At 41.0% G+C, this 15882-nt stretch overlaps 1 long non-coding RNA gene across 2 annotated transcripts; it reads right to left on the bottom strand.

Moving 5' to 3' along the window:
- Nucleotides 1-4786: 4786 nt before the first annotated feature.
- On the bottom strand, nt 4787-10822 carry LOC125755659 (uncharacterized). 2 transcript variants are annotated; one of them, XR_007412671.1, is made up of 4 exons: nt 10739-10822; nt 8085-8165; nt 5972-6091; nt 4787-5012 (listed from the first exon to the last, which is right to left on the bottom strand). It is a non-coding gene; the product is annotated as an uncharacterized LOC125755659 (long non-coding RNA). The 2 variants fall into 2 exon arrangements; XR_007412670.1 differs by having other exon boundaries at nt 4787-6091.
- Nucleotides 10823-15882: the final 5060 nt, after the last annotated feature.

Raw genomic sequence — 15882 nt, 5'->3', positions numbered from 1 at the left:
GGAAATAAATGAGATAAATAAATGAGTGAATGGTGGATGTCACTGTGGCACACACTACTCTTAATTATAACTAGCAGAAGGCGGAGCATAGAGCGGGAGGTTTTAGGGGCTAGTACATCCCTTCTGCCCACATTCCATTCACCAGGACTCAGCACATGGGATCACCATCTCTGCACCCAGGAGGAAGGAAAAATAGGTTCAGTGAACAGCCAGTCAGCCTCTGCCACAAGGAGTAAAGGCTCAAACATACAGCCACTCTAAATGTCTGCTTGGTCTATGGCTACAGCTTTCCCTAGGTTCTGCTGCCTCTTGCATTTCTTACACTTCCAGCATACAGTCTACATCTCTGAAGAATCTTGGTCCCTGGAAGAGCAGCAAACCTATCCAGCAGAATCCTAGCCACTCAGCCTTGGGCCAGATTTCTTCCTAGTCTATTCCATTCTTGTCTCTAGTTCTGCTAATGCATGCTTGGCTCCATCTTCCTGGTTCTAAGTCCTCGTTCTAAGTTTGGTTCCAGTAGCAGGGTCCTTGTACTGATCATTTGCCTAAATCTAGACATCAGTTCCTGCCCTGGACCCAGTTCCTCTGGGGTCTGATCAGTGAAGGACCCATTAGGAAACAGAAAGCACACTAGAACAGAGTAATGTGATGGGCTAGACACAGGAATCATTTGCAAAGGTATAGGGAAGGTATACAGAAAGTGTAAGAAATCATGAAGCACCTGGGGCTAGGTCAGAGGGGCTAAAAAGGAGTGGTAATAGGAATTGATGGGAAAGGCCATCCAATGGGAGACTGAGAGCTATAGCCAGTTCCAGACAAACTCACAGGGAAGGATCTAGGGGAAACAACACTCGCACTCCACCCTCCTTCCACTCTCTGATATCCTGCTGGTGATCCCCTTTGGCAAAAGGCAATAGCAAGCCGGGGAGCAAGGGTTTCCTTTGATTATGTGCATGCAGGTTGACTTCCAGGAACACAGAGCACAGTGGGATTTAGAGGAGCAAATGGAAGCCACAGGGCACAGCAACCCTATGTCTACCTATGTAGGTCCTCCTTTGGCAGACCAGTCCCCATGGCTGAATTCTCTCTGCTAGTTACATTTTGGGACAGAGTACTGCTAACTAGCCAGGACTTCAGACAGGTGCCTCTAAACATCCCTTTTCAAGGGGCACCTGGTTGAGCGTCTGCCTTTGGCTCAGGTCATGATCCTGGGGTCCTGGGATCAAGTCCTGCATCAGGTTCCCTGCAGGGGAAGCCTCCTTCTCCCTCTGCCTATGTCTCTGACTCTCTCTCTGTGTCTCTCATGAATAAGTAAATAAAATCTTAAAAAAAAAGACATCCCTCTTCAAGATCACTTGCATATTTACCTAGGACTCCTCCTATGCCCCGATTAGAAGAACACTTTCTGTGAGGCAAGTCCATTTAGTTTCTAAGGAAGCATGCTGTCATGCAAAGATCATAGGCTCTGGAGTCAGATAGATCTGAATTCAAAATTCCCACTTGTCATTTTTAGCTGCAAAACTTCGACTAAGTTAGACTCTCTGAATTTCTTCTGTAAAGTAGGGTTAATAAACCAATATTCCCAATTGGATGGTGTCACCCCAAGAGTCAGATGAGAGTCTGAACAAAAGCAACTTATAAATTTTAATATATCATACAAAACTAGATGGTATCATGTAACTATTGAGGATGTGGCAGGAGCCATTACAATCAAATCACACAGATGCAACATATTTTTTCTTAAGAGCACATAGTAATTTAATTTCTTTACTTGATTTTATAGAGGAAATTTACTGTTTTCATTATTATATTAGCATCCCTATTTACATAATCCCTGGCTGGCTGCACAGTATATTTTCCAGGTTTCTTTAGTCTATCCTTCATAAATTTCCTATCTAAACAGCTGTGCCCCTCTGTTTTTCCAAATAGCATCATCAGAGTGTTATGAAAATGGGTCTTCCAAGGAATTATCCTGAACCATCAAATAGCAACACAAGTCAAAATGATTAACTGGGACCCCAAGCTTGAGCCATTATATGACTTTTCCTAAGTCCACAGATGTGTGATAGCCCCAGGGTCAGGAGCTACCCATAGAGAGCTCAGTGTTCTAATATATCATACTGTGCATCTCCAGCAAAGAGAGCTTTCTTTTCTTAATCTTCCTGAGACCCAACTCACGTATCTACCACTAATAGAAGGGGAGTAGTATGATGGCATCCCCGTCTCAAGTTAGAAGGACACTTATGTAAAAACTGAGTTGGGAGCCTTGAATGTCAACAGGAGAGAGACCAGAAATTCCCACTGCAGTGTGCTTTTCTTTGCATTTCAGTATGTATTCGGAGATGCCAAGAGCAATTAGCATTAGCCAATTTAAACTGTTTCTGAAATGGAAGAACATTATTATGGACAGATATTTTTTAGAAAGCCAAGTACCTTCAAACTATCATCTTGCTGTGTTGCAAAGCATTTTAACGCAGCATCTCTGCATCCCAGAACAAAGCAGGAGATACTCTGGACAATTATACTGCCCTTCATCTGCCAATCCAGGACTAGAATAACCTTAAGTTCTCACCCAATTTTGCTTTACTGAGATGGCTTATTTTCTTAGTAGTTCTTTTTAGAATGTATGAGTATACCCGGGACTCATACACCTGTTCCACAGTCTGTCAATTGTCTTAGTTTATCTTTTGTTCTTTTCAGTTTTACAGCATTATCGCCTGATCTATAAGTAAAATTCTCTTTCCTTAGGCTCTTGGGCGCTCAAACACTCCATCTTCCTTACACCTGACCACTCACTCCTCCTTGGGCAGTAACACAATGGCTTGCTTCCCCTTCTCCCTTTGAGTGCTCCTGTCATCCTCTTCCCTGCTCCATCTTTTCTAATTGATTGTCCTTGGGATGCCATTATCTTCCTCCCTCTCCTTCTACTTTGTGGGATGAATCTCCAGAGCCTCAGCTCTTGTTCCTTTGCTTTTTCCTCCTGTGTTTTCTACTATGGAAACGTCAAGCACCACCACCACTGCCTGGATGCTGCATCTCTTGTTCATCCATCTCCTCTGCTCACTGATCAGCTGCACTCTAGGGGCATTGCAGCCCCCATGGAAGGTCCTACTTTGCGATGTTCTCTGAAATGGAGAGGTGAGGGTGATCCACTGGGGTGCCTCTATTGATATTATCTAGAATAAGAAAGAACTTAAAACTTCTATGTAATGTACCATTTGAGAGTACTCCATGTCTATAATGATTTATAAGTATATATAACTCAGCTATTGAATGAGGTGGACCTGATATAGATGAAATTAAACAAGGACTGGACATTTTGGGATGCCTAGGTGGCTCAGCAGTTGAGCCTTTGGCTCAGGGTGTGATCCTGGAGTTCCAGAATTGAGTCCCACATTGGGCTCCCTGCATGGAGTCTGCTTCTCACTCTGCCTATGTCTCTGCCTCTGTCTGTGTCTCTCATGAATGAATAAATAAAATCTTTAAAAAAAAAAAAAAAAGAACTGGACATTTTTTCACACCACCGCCTTCCAGCAAGGTCTTTGAGTTATTCTTTCCATGCAGGTGAAATCTTAGCCAGGTGTGGTGATTAATTTTATGTGTCAACTTGACTGGGCAAAGGGATGCCCAGATGGCTGGTAAAACATTATTAAGCTGTTCCCGGAAGGGACTAGCATTGTATCTTACTGGCTCTGTTCCTCTGGAGAGCCCTAACTAATACACCAGTTCCCATATCTTCTTAGGGCACCTTTCTGACATTGGTCAAAGGTCTCATCTAGCCATCTAGTATTTTCCTTCCTACCTCAGGCTGACCACGGCTTAGCAGAATGCAGCAAGGAAGAGGTACAGTGAAGGTGTTCAGTTTCCCCTCTGCTCTTCTACTCTTCAAGTTCTTCTGGCTTGAATGGGGGAGAGAGGAGTGAAAGGGGCCAAGAGTATCCTCCCCCACATAGTAGCAGAGTGACCCTGATGAAAGGTAAGTTCAGTCACATCAACCTCTCTGCTGTTCAAGATCTTCAGTGGTTTCCCATCATACTTAACATGAACTTCACCATCCTTGCAGTGGCCTACCAGGCCCTGATGATCTGGTCCCAATTGCATCTAACCTCCTCTTCCACCAGCCTCCCTCCCCTCTGGCTCACTCTCCTCCAGCCCTATTGGCCTTCCAGCTCTTTATCAAATATATCAGGGACCCTCCTGCTTCCATAACTTTGAAATGGTTAGGCCCTTTGACTGGAATACCCTTCCCACAGATATTCAGGCAATTAGCTCCTTTACTAACTCAAGTCTTTGTCAGATGTCACCTCCTTAGAGGGGACTTTCTAGGACCCTGCTTTCTCCAGAGCCCTTTTTACTTTCTAAATGCCATATTGCATACTTATTAATTTTGCTTCTTATCTTTCAATCCTATGTATTGGAGGGGATGATGCAGTTTAAAGCATAAATTCACAACATCTTATCGATGGGAAGTGAAATAAGATGTTATATTTGAACAAGATTTGCAATGAATAAGCAAAATTGGGCTATTTAGAAACATGGCACTAGCAAGCTGAACCACTAAATAATTTGCCACTAAGTAATTTTATGGCCACATTCTACATGTTTAAATATCTTTTCCTTTTATTCACTACACACATTTTCCTCTCCGGGGTGCCACACTTTAAGCATATTAGAAGTAATCCTCTACACTAGCCCTTTCTTCAGACCAGTCTTCTCTCCTAAAATGTCTTTCCTCTTTCTCTCTGCCTATCCAAATACTACTTCATTGTTTTGTAGGCCTTCTCAAGATTCCTCTTCTCTATGAACCAAGAAAAATGAACAAATAGTCATGAAGCAAGTACATACTATGTGCCAACAAAAATAATGACAAATGGCTTTAATTCTCTTTACAATTCTTTGAGGTAAGTATTACCGCCCCATTAAGCGTTCGTTATGCTCAAGTAACTTGCCCAAGGTCTTAGGTGAAATGGAGAGGTGTTTCAGGTGTTGCCCAAGGTTGTAAGTGTTGGGATCTAAATGCAATCAGAAAACCCCAAATGTCATACATATTCTATGTGGCCATGATGCTTCCAGAACTATTCCAATGCATATTTTACATTTCTTCTTTCTCTGAACCATATTCATATCAGATCCTCTTGAACTTGTCCCCCTCACATGTATGCGTGCTGTCTGGCAGAGCACATGACTGAACCCCCTCATGTTATCATGGAAGCTCCTCTTCAACACTGATGGGCTGGGTAGAGCCCATGAAGGAAGCTGAGGAACAGTGGTTGTTAAGCTGTAGGAGAACTTGAAGTATAACCTTGACAAAATAGGGAGGTTTACAATGGAGGAAATAATCCATAAATCCAGACAATGCAGAAAAGATGTATTAGAAAAGGAATCAGAATTGTCCACTGAATTTTATTGATTAGGAGAAATATCACTTGTGATTTTAGTAAAAGAAAGTTTAGCAGGCTGTTAGAGATAGAAACTAGATCCCTGTGGATTCAAGGAGAGAAAATGGAAGTAGCAAGTACAGAAGAATCCTCTTTCTAGAAATTTAACTTCGAGAAGTAGAGAGGAATTGCATAGTATCCAAAGGGAGACAATTTTAAGGAGACAATTTCAAGGACAATTTTATGAAGTAAAAGGAAAGAAGCAGGGAAGGAAAGAAAAAAGAGAAATGAACAGCATGTAGTGATGTTTATGATAATAGGGTTTTTTGCTTATGTCTCTAAAATTCCATGAGATGTTTGCCCCGAGGCTATTATGATTTAGAGTGGTATTGAACATGTGACCTTTCAGTACTTTATGTGCTCCCAAATCTCTCTGCCCTAACCTCTCCAATTAAAAAGGCCTGAATTATTTAAATTTTTCTAAAAACATTATATGCAATAGGATTTTCTCTTGTATGTCTTGTTTTTTGCTTTTGCTCTTCATAAACTTTGAAAAAGGAACTCCAACATGGTGAGGCAGTTGACTTTGGTACCTGGTGCCTCCTGACAACTCAGGAGAAAGGTCACCAATTCTCAGGCCATTGTGGAAAGCAAGCCTTCTGAGTAGTGCCAAAGAGTGTGTGGATTGTCATCTTTCCTGAGAATGCCAAACACTGTTGAAGGAACATGAAGAGGTGAGTTTTAGAAGCTGATCATCCACGATGTAGGATAATTTATCAGTTGCCTGATTTTTAAAGTTGCAGAGGTAAGAAACTAGGAGTATACACTGTAAGCCTGTGATCTATCACTTGGTCTCCACACAGCGTGTTTATGGGCCCTTGAGGGATAGAAGCCAAGTTCTGATATCATTACCTCTTCAACATGGCAAAGGTTAAAGTGCTACACCTAATGTAACTTTAGAGTTTTATATTGCAGAGATGTTGGGGGTATGTTACTTAACGATCACTCTTTGATTTAAAGATACAAGCAGTTTGCTTAGGGCCCTGCCTTGGTCTCCAGCAGTAAGAGCTGCAGCAGTAAAGCACAGGCAGTGACAGATGGTTATTAGCACAAGGAAACCTCCTAAAGGGCTACAGCGAGCTCACAAGGTCCACAAATTGAACTGGAATCAGTGAATTCCCAAAGTTTAGAGGTTTCCAACACCAGAGGGCAAGGGGATTAATGGGAGACAATCAGGGAACAAAGGTCAAGAAGCTGCAGGCAGCACAGGCCCAATTTATTAAACAACCTCTAATTAGGATTGGTCTGGTGCAAATGTACAGGCAGAGCGCAATCAATAGTTCAAACTGGAATTCTGTAACAAAGAGAGAGGGAGAGAGAGAAAGAGGGAGGGGGGCGAGAGAGAGAGAGAGAGAGAGAGATAGAGATAGAGAGAGAGAGGGAGAGGAAAAACAGGCTCCACACCAGAAATCTTCAAACTCTTGGGGAAAAAAATGTGGAAGAGGGCATCTTTTGTGGTTAGTTTAATGCTGTTGTTTTTATGAAATCCTATTTTTTTTTTTCTCAGTCTTCTAGCTTCTTGGGCATTTTCTCTGTAAGTAATATTGACAGCTTTTAATTTTTAAAAATTAACTCTAATTAAAGCTTCTAAAAAAAGATCATGATAGGGACCCGACATTTCCCCTACTGGTTGTTATGCTAAAGCAAAAGAGAACAGCATGACAAAGAATAGATCATATTCTTATTCTAAAGCACTCCTAAATGCAGTCTGTTCAGCATGTATATATTCATAGTATTTACACACACGCACATACACACACACATATACACACACTTTCCTCTCTAATGGTAACTTAAGGAGAGTAAGTCCCAAGTAGAAAACCATAGGAGAAATTAGAAATGGATATAAATCATTCTTGAAATAAAATGCTAACACAGGAATCAAATGAGTAACCAGGAAAGCAAACCTTTACTCATTAATCTACTGTCTCACCACAGGAAGGCAGGTAGCATCTTTTAAACCCAGGGCAGATGCCAGGTGATTAATTAGAAAAGGCCTCTGAGAAATCTACAGAATAATGTCTCATGGAAATACTTGATATCTGCAAAGAAATAAAGGTGAGGGTGCCTCATGCCTTGGGCAACAGAGCTGGGCAGCTGGTGGACAGCAGCCAACAATGTGACTCAGTCATGCATCCCAGGATGCATTCAGCACACACACACACAATGCAGCACAAAGTTGTATTTTCAAACTTTAAACAGGTATAGGACCTTTATACCCACAGAACAAGAAACAACCATAAAAAAAAACATATAAAATTGCTGTTGAATAAGTAAGGCCAAATGGTAAACAAAATAATAAATACGGTGTCAGTTCTTTTCGATAAAAATATCATATGGAAAGTCTAACCCACATGGGCTCAGTACTCTAAGAGGGAAGGTGCCTTTTGTTAAATATAATTTTTACAAGGTCAAGTTGTAAGAGGAAATCCCACAACTTAAAATGCTTTCTTACTGTCATGAATTCCACTTATCAAAGTTTGTCACTAACCCAACCATCAGCCAGATGGCCTGGAAATAAAGGTGTCTATTCAAGGGTTTTAAACAATCTGAGATGCAGAGATTTAGAGCTTTCCAGTCCTGTGTCCAAGGCATTAGTGATAGATGAACACACTGCTCGGACTTCTATGCATTTGGAAGTTGCACCTGTCTCCAGCCTCACTGCTGTGTGTCCTCCCGAGCCACCAGAAGAAGAGAGGTCCTGAAAGGTCCAGAGCCCAATGATACCTAGGAACACAACACAAGTTCCAATAGATTTAACAAATCTCCTCACCGGAGGAAGTTACCAGGGTATTTCAGAGCATGTTAAAGAAACTGGCTGATCAGTATTGAAAAGGGAATAATCTGGAGAATTGTATAAAGGTGTAAAAATGTCATGGCACTTCTGTTCTTTGCGATATTTTTCTTTAAAATAAGTCCAGAGGAACAATAAGTGGACTTATTGCACTTCAATAAGACTTCAAGCACTATGCATAGCAGACTTCAAGTAAAGGCTTTTTTGAACTAAAAAAATGAACCTCTTTTTTGAAAAAAACAAAGTTTAGGTCATTGAAGTCTCTGGGAAACTCATTCTCACACAAAGAGATACCCAGACTGAGGTGGAGCAGTATTGAATTTCAGCTGTACAGCTAAACTACTAAAATACCATATTAGCAGGCTGTAAAAAAAAAATCCATATGAGGAATTTGAAGAGTTGGTGACAAGTAGGCATCATTTTGATCTTCCCTGACTTAGCGAGCTTTCCTTACAAATGGTCCCTCCTTTGGGTCTCAGGTTTAAACAATGGCCATTGCAGAATCCCTTAGGGTGGGAGGTGACCTAGGGACAGTAGTGACCAGCCTTTCCACTAAGGAAAGTTTGCCTTAGAGTTTGTCCAAGACTGTGTTTTAGCTCACACTGCACACAGACTAGTCCCTACTGGCAATGAAATAGGATGGCTCCAAGGCTAAGAAGAACCATGGGAAAACCACTGCTCTTGGAAAATTGGTAAGTGGGGGCATAATCATTCTCTTATTTTACCCCCCTTTGTGGGGCTGATGAAGAAATACGATCTGAAAATCACTTTTTCTCTTCAGCTTAACTGAATTGTATATTTTACTGCCCAGTGGCTTATGCAATAAATGTTACTGAAAGGACTAATTTAAGATCTGAATTTACTTTAATTAGTCTTTGTAATACTGCAGCAGATGTGAGTCTGCTTAGATGCAACCTATACTGGCTGAGAATCTCAATGAAGTCTCAAATGTTTTACATTGCTGGAGAAGACAGTTTTAAACAATATGAACAGGAAGAGGAAGTCAAAGGAGGGGGAAAAAGGAAGCATGGTCTTTGGGCATGTTCCCTGCACACACATGCCCGGTTATGGTGGGATTGTGGCTTGGTATTAATAACTGACAGCTGTTGTTAACTCCTACGGAAGAGTAGATAACCTTAGGTGGAATCCATACCCAGATCCTGGGCTGCAGAGTAATGAGTCCCCCTGGAATGAAAGCTCCGGCCTTCTTTGTTGTAACTATTGATCTACTATAGAGGCCTGATGTGATTTAGATGAGGGAGGAAGAGATAATGGCATTGATTATTCTATTTGGGAAGCAGACTAAGACAGAACTTAGGTACAATACATGAACAGAAAAAAAAAAAAAAACACTCAATCATTCCTTGTCCTTTCTTTGCAGTCCAAGGCAACATAAGTTGTCATAGTGACAGGGGAATACATCTTGATAAACAAGTAGCTTTGAATTTCAGGGACACTTTGGTGTAACAAAGCCCTAACATTGCTTTTGCTGCCCCAGCTTTCTGAGGACCATGGATCATAGTCTTTGGCAAGCACTGGATGGACCTACTGCTAAGAGTCAGATTCTTTTCAGGGAGAAGAACAGTCTCCCCCAGTGTACCCTTACTCCATTAGGTAAAAATGTCTTTGATTCAAAACTGGACTGTGTAATGTAATGAATGCAATCTGGCCCACTTAGACCATTCAGTTTCTCAAATGGAGATGGAGAAGTTGAGGGGTGAGGGATTTTAGCCCCAGGGGACATTTGGTAACATTTGGAGATAGTCTGGATTGTCATGACTGAGGGTGGTGGTACTACTTTTATCTGGTGGGTAGGTACCAGGGATGGTGCCAAACACCCTACAATGCACACAAGAGCCTGATGCAACAAAGGATTATCCAGCACAAGATGTCAATAATGCCAGCATCAAGAAACCTTCGTCTAGTTTATTTCATAACAGGATTACCTAGAATTTGTTTAGAATTATTCACCAAAAAGCTGCTCAAATGCCTAATAGATTGCCTTGGGATAAGAATCCAAGAGAAAAACAAAAATGAAAAACACAGTTGTTGTTTTTTTCCCCCCTAGGTCTTATCAGACTCTAATGGCTTCATCTACCTGAAAACTGTTTAAACTACAGCAAATCACTGCTAAACACTATCCCCCACACCCTGCCATTAACTCCAGCCACTGCATTCTGGGGGGAAAATGAAGAGGTGGAGTAATGGCCTTGACTTTCATTGGGTTAATATTCTAGAGCTGAGTAATGCTAAATAATAGAATGGGGTAGATTTAGAATGTCTTTCCTGTGACAAGCAGAGAACAGAAGGGGCAGGAGAGGAATTGTGTCATGATGTTCTGGAATTCAGAGTCAGAAATACCCAAGATCTTATCTGTTCTAATAAGCCACCATGCGGTATGGCAGCTATGAACTTGGACTCTTCAGGTGGACAGACCTGGCTGTAGCACATAAAGCGGTGATTCTGAAGCAAGTGCTTAAGCTCCCTTGAATGCTCATTTTCTCACCTCTGAAGTGGGGTTACTGGTATCTTCCTCATACAGCTATGAAGACTTTATGGTACACTGCAGTTATTTTTGGCTTTCATGACCTATTTTGCAGATGAGAAAACCACAGGTAAGCAGCATGGATTAAAGGTAAATAGCACATCTAGAGGTACCTGGTGGCTCCATCAGTTAAGAGTCTGACTCTTAATTCCAGCTCAGATCATGATCTATGGGTTGTGGGATCAAGCTCCATGTCAGGCTCCTTGCTCAATGGGAGTCTGCTGGAGATTCTCTCTCTCCCTCTCCCTCTGTCCCTCCTCCCCTCTCACCTCAAACAAGCTCTTTCTCTCTCAAATAATTTTTTTTTTTTTAAAAAGGTAAACAGCAAGTCTGAAAAAGCCAGAGCTACACCTGAAATCTGGCCCAAGGTCAGGGTTCTGCCCACATGTCTCTTTCCTTTGATTCCTATTAACATTCCTACTGCTTTAACACACAATGCACACCAGCATCCATCATGCATCAGGTACTATTCTGGGCACTAGGGACACATACAAAATAAGACAAAAGCACCAGAATCATGGTGTGGGCAAAGTGTGAAAGGAACATGGACTGGAGTTACATATTTGGCCTCATGGGGTTGGACTGATGTAAAGCTGCGATGGTCTTTGAACTGGACTCTGAATAGTGAAGAAAGCAGGGATAGAGTAGAGCACGGAAGCCCCAGAGTCTCTAGAAACAGCAAAAGGTAGTGTTTGGGATGCTGGTAGGTGAGCTAAGAATTGCAGAATTCAATACAATATTATGAACGGAAATGCCTAGGCTGTTATGAAACTTCAGTTTACAAAGCATTCCCATATGCTCTACCACCATTACTACCACGTCATGATGAAATGAACATTTATTGAGTGCTTACTATGTACCAGGAACTCTGGCAAGCATTTTACAAGAACCAGCCTATGTATTTTAAACAAGCAAATGCAATCTATCAGGAAGATGCTACTCTCCTTATAAGGAAATTATTAATTTGTTTATTAGTTATGAAGAAACTTAAAGGGGATTTAGTGACTTGCCAAAAATTACATACTAGGTAATAGCATGAGTTTGCTAAAACAGGGATCTTTTGACTACATGTGCAATGCTGTCTTAATTAACAGTTACATATATGTCTTACCTCTTCCCTTTCTCCTTATATGTTCATCTCTCTCTAGATTATAAATTCTCAAAAAAATAAATTCTCTGAGGGCAAGGACTATCTCTCATTTTGTGTCTCTGAAGCTTGGGTATGAGTGGGAGATCAGGATGGAGATTTAAGTGTCTAGAGCAGAATCAAGATTTAAGAAGTGTTGGTGGAATTTAATAAAGATAGTTTTAGCACTGGAAATTATCTCAAGGGAGTACTCTCCCTTAAAAGGTATTGGTAAAAATAGAATGATCCTGGATATGATAGAACCAGCTCAATTTGAAAAAAGCCATGGTTGTAATCTTTATTGATGGGAGAATTAATAGAGAGAACTCTGAATATTCTGCTGTCTGCCCAATCTAGACTGTTTTCTCAGGTTCATGCCTCAAATGTAAGTGTAAGATTCCAAGGAGTTTCCATCAGCACATGTGCCCCAATGAGGCTTTGAATGAATGAAAACTTTTCTAAATAGTGAGCTTTGGTTTCTGGGAAGTATGAGAAATTATTTCAATAATGTTGCCAGTAGTTCAGTAAGAATTGAACTAGAGGTCAAGGCTTCCCCAGTCTGTGCCCATTAGCTTAGTGGGCCTCTCAGTGTGTGCAGGTATCTGATAACTCACAGAGCAGGAGGCAACAACAGGGATTTTTCTCTCTTATAACTGATTCTTTTAGACTAGGGTTCAAATGAATTTTAATGCTTGAAAATTATAAACACTTAAAGATCACATACTGATATTATGATCAACATTGTGATTTCAAGGACTTGCATCAGGTTCTTGGGCTCTTGATGGGAGAGGATGAGGATGTGTGCATGTGAGAGGGATGTGAATTACCATAACCAGAGTATGTAGCCGATCATATTTTCAAGATGTCCACAACGAAGTCTTTCATCCCACATACCCTTCTTACAATTTGATATCTACATGCCTCCCATCAAGAAGTGGGGTTAATGTTCCCTTTGAATTTGAGCAGGCATGGGACTAGAGAGGAAGTGATGTAATTTCTGAGGCAAGATTGTAAAAGAACATAGTTTCAACATGGTCTCTCTTGGGATACTTGCTCTGGGAACCCAGCTGCTATGCTATGAGGAAGCAGAGGCCACCTGCAGCTGTTCTGGCTGAAAGCCCCAGCTAAGTGCTCAGTGGACAGCTACTATCAATTGCCAGGCATATGAGTCCTTTGAGGTGACTCCAGTTCTAGCCACTGACTGCAACTGCATGAGACCCTTAGCTAAACCCAATCAACCCCAGGATCCTAAGAGATAATACTATCTTAGTCATTCAGTCTTGGGATGATGTGTTATATAGCAATAAGTAGCTGGAACAATTAGTTCACTCACTTCCCGTACTGTGTTCACTTTTATAGATTTAACATCTTTTATGGTTTTGTTACATGTAACATATGTATATTACATATACATATTACAAAGGTTTGCTAAACTCTTTAGTTTTCTCCTCAAAAATTTATATATATATATATAAAGAGAGAGAGAGAGAATGAATCTGAAAGCACACTTCAGACTGTTCCAAATCCTGCATCATAATTTCTCAAATTTAATTTACAACTTTGCATTTTTGCTGACATTCTTGTTTCTTGTTTTTCGCTGAAATTGGTTTTTAATGATAATCTTACTGCTTGTGGGCATTTAAACTATGAATTCTGAGATTAGCAGTGGAAGTTGAGTTAGAGAGATCTCATCATATTCAGATAGCTGAATAGCCAAGCAAATCACACCATGAACTGTCACCCTTACTGCTGATAAATATCTTTAATCCTACTCAAATATATTCCACTTCCAAGGCTATTCATAATATGGTTTTTCTCCATCATCAATTCTATTCATGCAGGTTGCCACAGCCCCCCAAATTATTCTTCCTTCTTTCAATAAATTATCAGAATATAATTAGTAATATATCAAAGGTGTACTGGACCCAGGTTCCTATCTCCTCTCAATGGAGTGGGTTAAAAAAAATACTTCTAACTTATATGGTAGGAAGACACAGGCAAAGTCATATGTAATGTCAATACAAGTCTTGTGAACTGAATTCAGAGGAAAAGATTTCTCTGTCTCTAAATTGGGTTCAATCACCCAAATGGTAGGGCAAGTGAAAGAGAAGTAGCAATAAGAATGATCTGATGTTGGCATAAAGCTGAGGCTAGTTAATTGAGCCTAAGTTGATGATGCTGGGTCCAGATTGCTATGGCATACAGTACAGCCATAACCTGAAGCCTGGAAAGAATTTTCAAGATTCCAATGATGATTTAACACTGTAAACTAAGTCCTCAGACATTTCCACTGATTCCCTGTCTAATTGCTCTACAGTTAAAATATAATACTCAAATAAAAAGAAAATACACTCACATAAGATCTCAATGGTAGTTAAATCTGGGTATGGCATATGCTGGGCTGCTAGCCCTTGGGGTTATATATGAAATTCAGTTCCTGCTCTGAAGCTCAACATACAGATGTAGTATATTAATTTTCTGGAGTTGCTGTAATGAAGTACCACAGATTCAGTGGCTTAAACACCAGAAATGCATTGTCTCACAGTTCTGGGGGGTCAGAAGTCCATGATCAAGGTGTGACAAAGACTCTTTGCTTGATCAAACTTTAGCCAGGGTTCTCAACCTTCTCGTAGCCCATCTGTGCACTTCCTTGTAAAATGTAATTTTAGCAGGAATCCTGCCAAGCCACTTCATCTCTAGCCTTTATCTCCAACCAGGATCAGGCTCCTATATCCCCAGGTGATGTCTGACCACCCTGCCTGTCTTCAGCAAAAAACTTGTTAGGTAGGTTCAGCCAGAACACCATTCTTACCCTTAATGTTTCCTCTTGTTAACTTTCTTTTCACGACCCCCATTCTACAAGTTGGCTGTAAATTCCCACTTGCTCATACTGTATTTAGTGCTGGGCCCAAACTCTCCAACTGTCAAATCCCATTGCACTGTGCTCCATGCCTATTGTGATGGTCCTGAATCCTTACCACCTTTACCAAGTGTCACTGAATATATTAGTCTGTTTATTTTTTATTTATTTACTTTTTAAAAGATTTATTTATTGATGAGAGACACAGGGAGAGAGGCAGAGACATAGGCAGAGGGAGAAGAAGACCCCCTGCGGGGAGCCCAATGCAGACTGGATTCTGGGACTCCAGGATCAGGCCCTGAGCCAAAGGTAGATGCTCAACCACTGAGCCACCCAGACTTCCCTATTAGTCTGTTTAATGGGTGTTCATAGAGTTGGTTCCTTCTGAGGGCTATGAAGGAAGGGTGTGTTCCAGGCCTTTCTCCTTGGCTGTCTTCCTGTTCGTGTAGAATTCTCCCTATGTGTCTGTCTCTATGTTCAAATTTCCTCTTTTTATAATGACACCAGTCATATTGGATTGGGGCCCCAGTATAAGGACTTCACTTTAGATTGATTACCTTGTAAAGACCATATACCTAAAAAAGGGCCACATCCACATCCTGAGGTACTGGGGGTTATAACTTCAACATATGAACTTGGGGGGAAGAGAGTAGAGAAAGAAAGTGCGGTGCAAAACAAAACAAAACAAAACAAAAAAACAAAAAACAAACAAAAAACAAAAACCAGCACCATGATAGGAGGCCTTATAGTCTTTCTGCAAAGTTAAGGCACACACAATTAAGACAACAATTCAGCTGCATGTAGTACAGATCCAGAGACTTCTAGCATGATAATTATCTTCAATATCAGGGCTCAAAAGGGATCTCCAGAATTGTACACACTCCTTGCAAGGCTACTCTCTGAGTTTGCCCCCAGTGCTCGTGGTATTCTCATACTTTCCATGTGGAGGCCTCTGGACTGATATCACCATGGCAATTGCTCCTGATCATACTTGTCACTATATGAAGCCCACCTCTCCCTTCATCTCCTGTGTACTCACTCCCATCAGGTTGTGGAAAGCTTTCTTCTGCACCTTCTGGAAAACATAATCTGTCATTGGGAAAATACCCATATCCTTGA

This window comes from Canis lupus, chromosome 1, assembly GCF_003254725.2.
Source record: "Canis lupus dingo isolate Sandy chromosome 1, ASM325472v2, whole genome shotgun sequence".
Classification (NCBI taxonomy): domain Eukaryota; kingdom Metazoa; phylum Chordata; class Mammalia; order Carnivora; family Canidae; genus Canis; species Canis lupus.
Note: the sequence above shows the minus strand (reverse complement) of the source record. Positions and strands in the feature narration are given on the sequence as shown.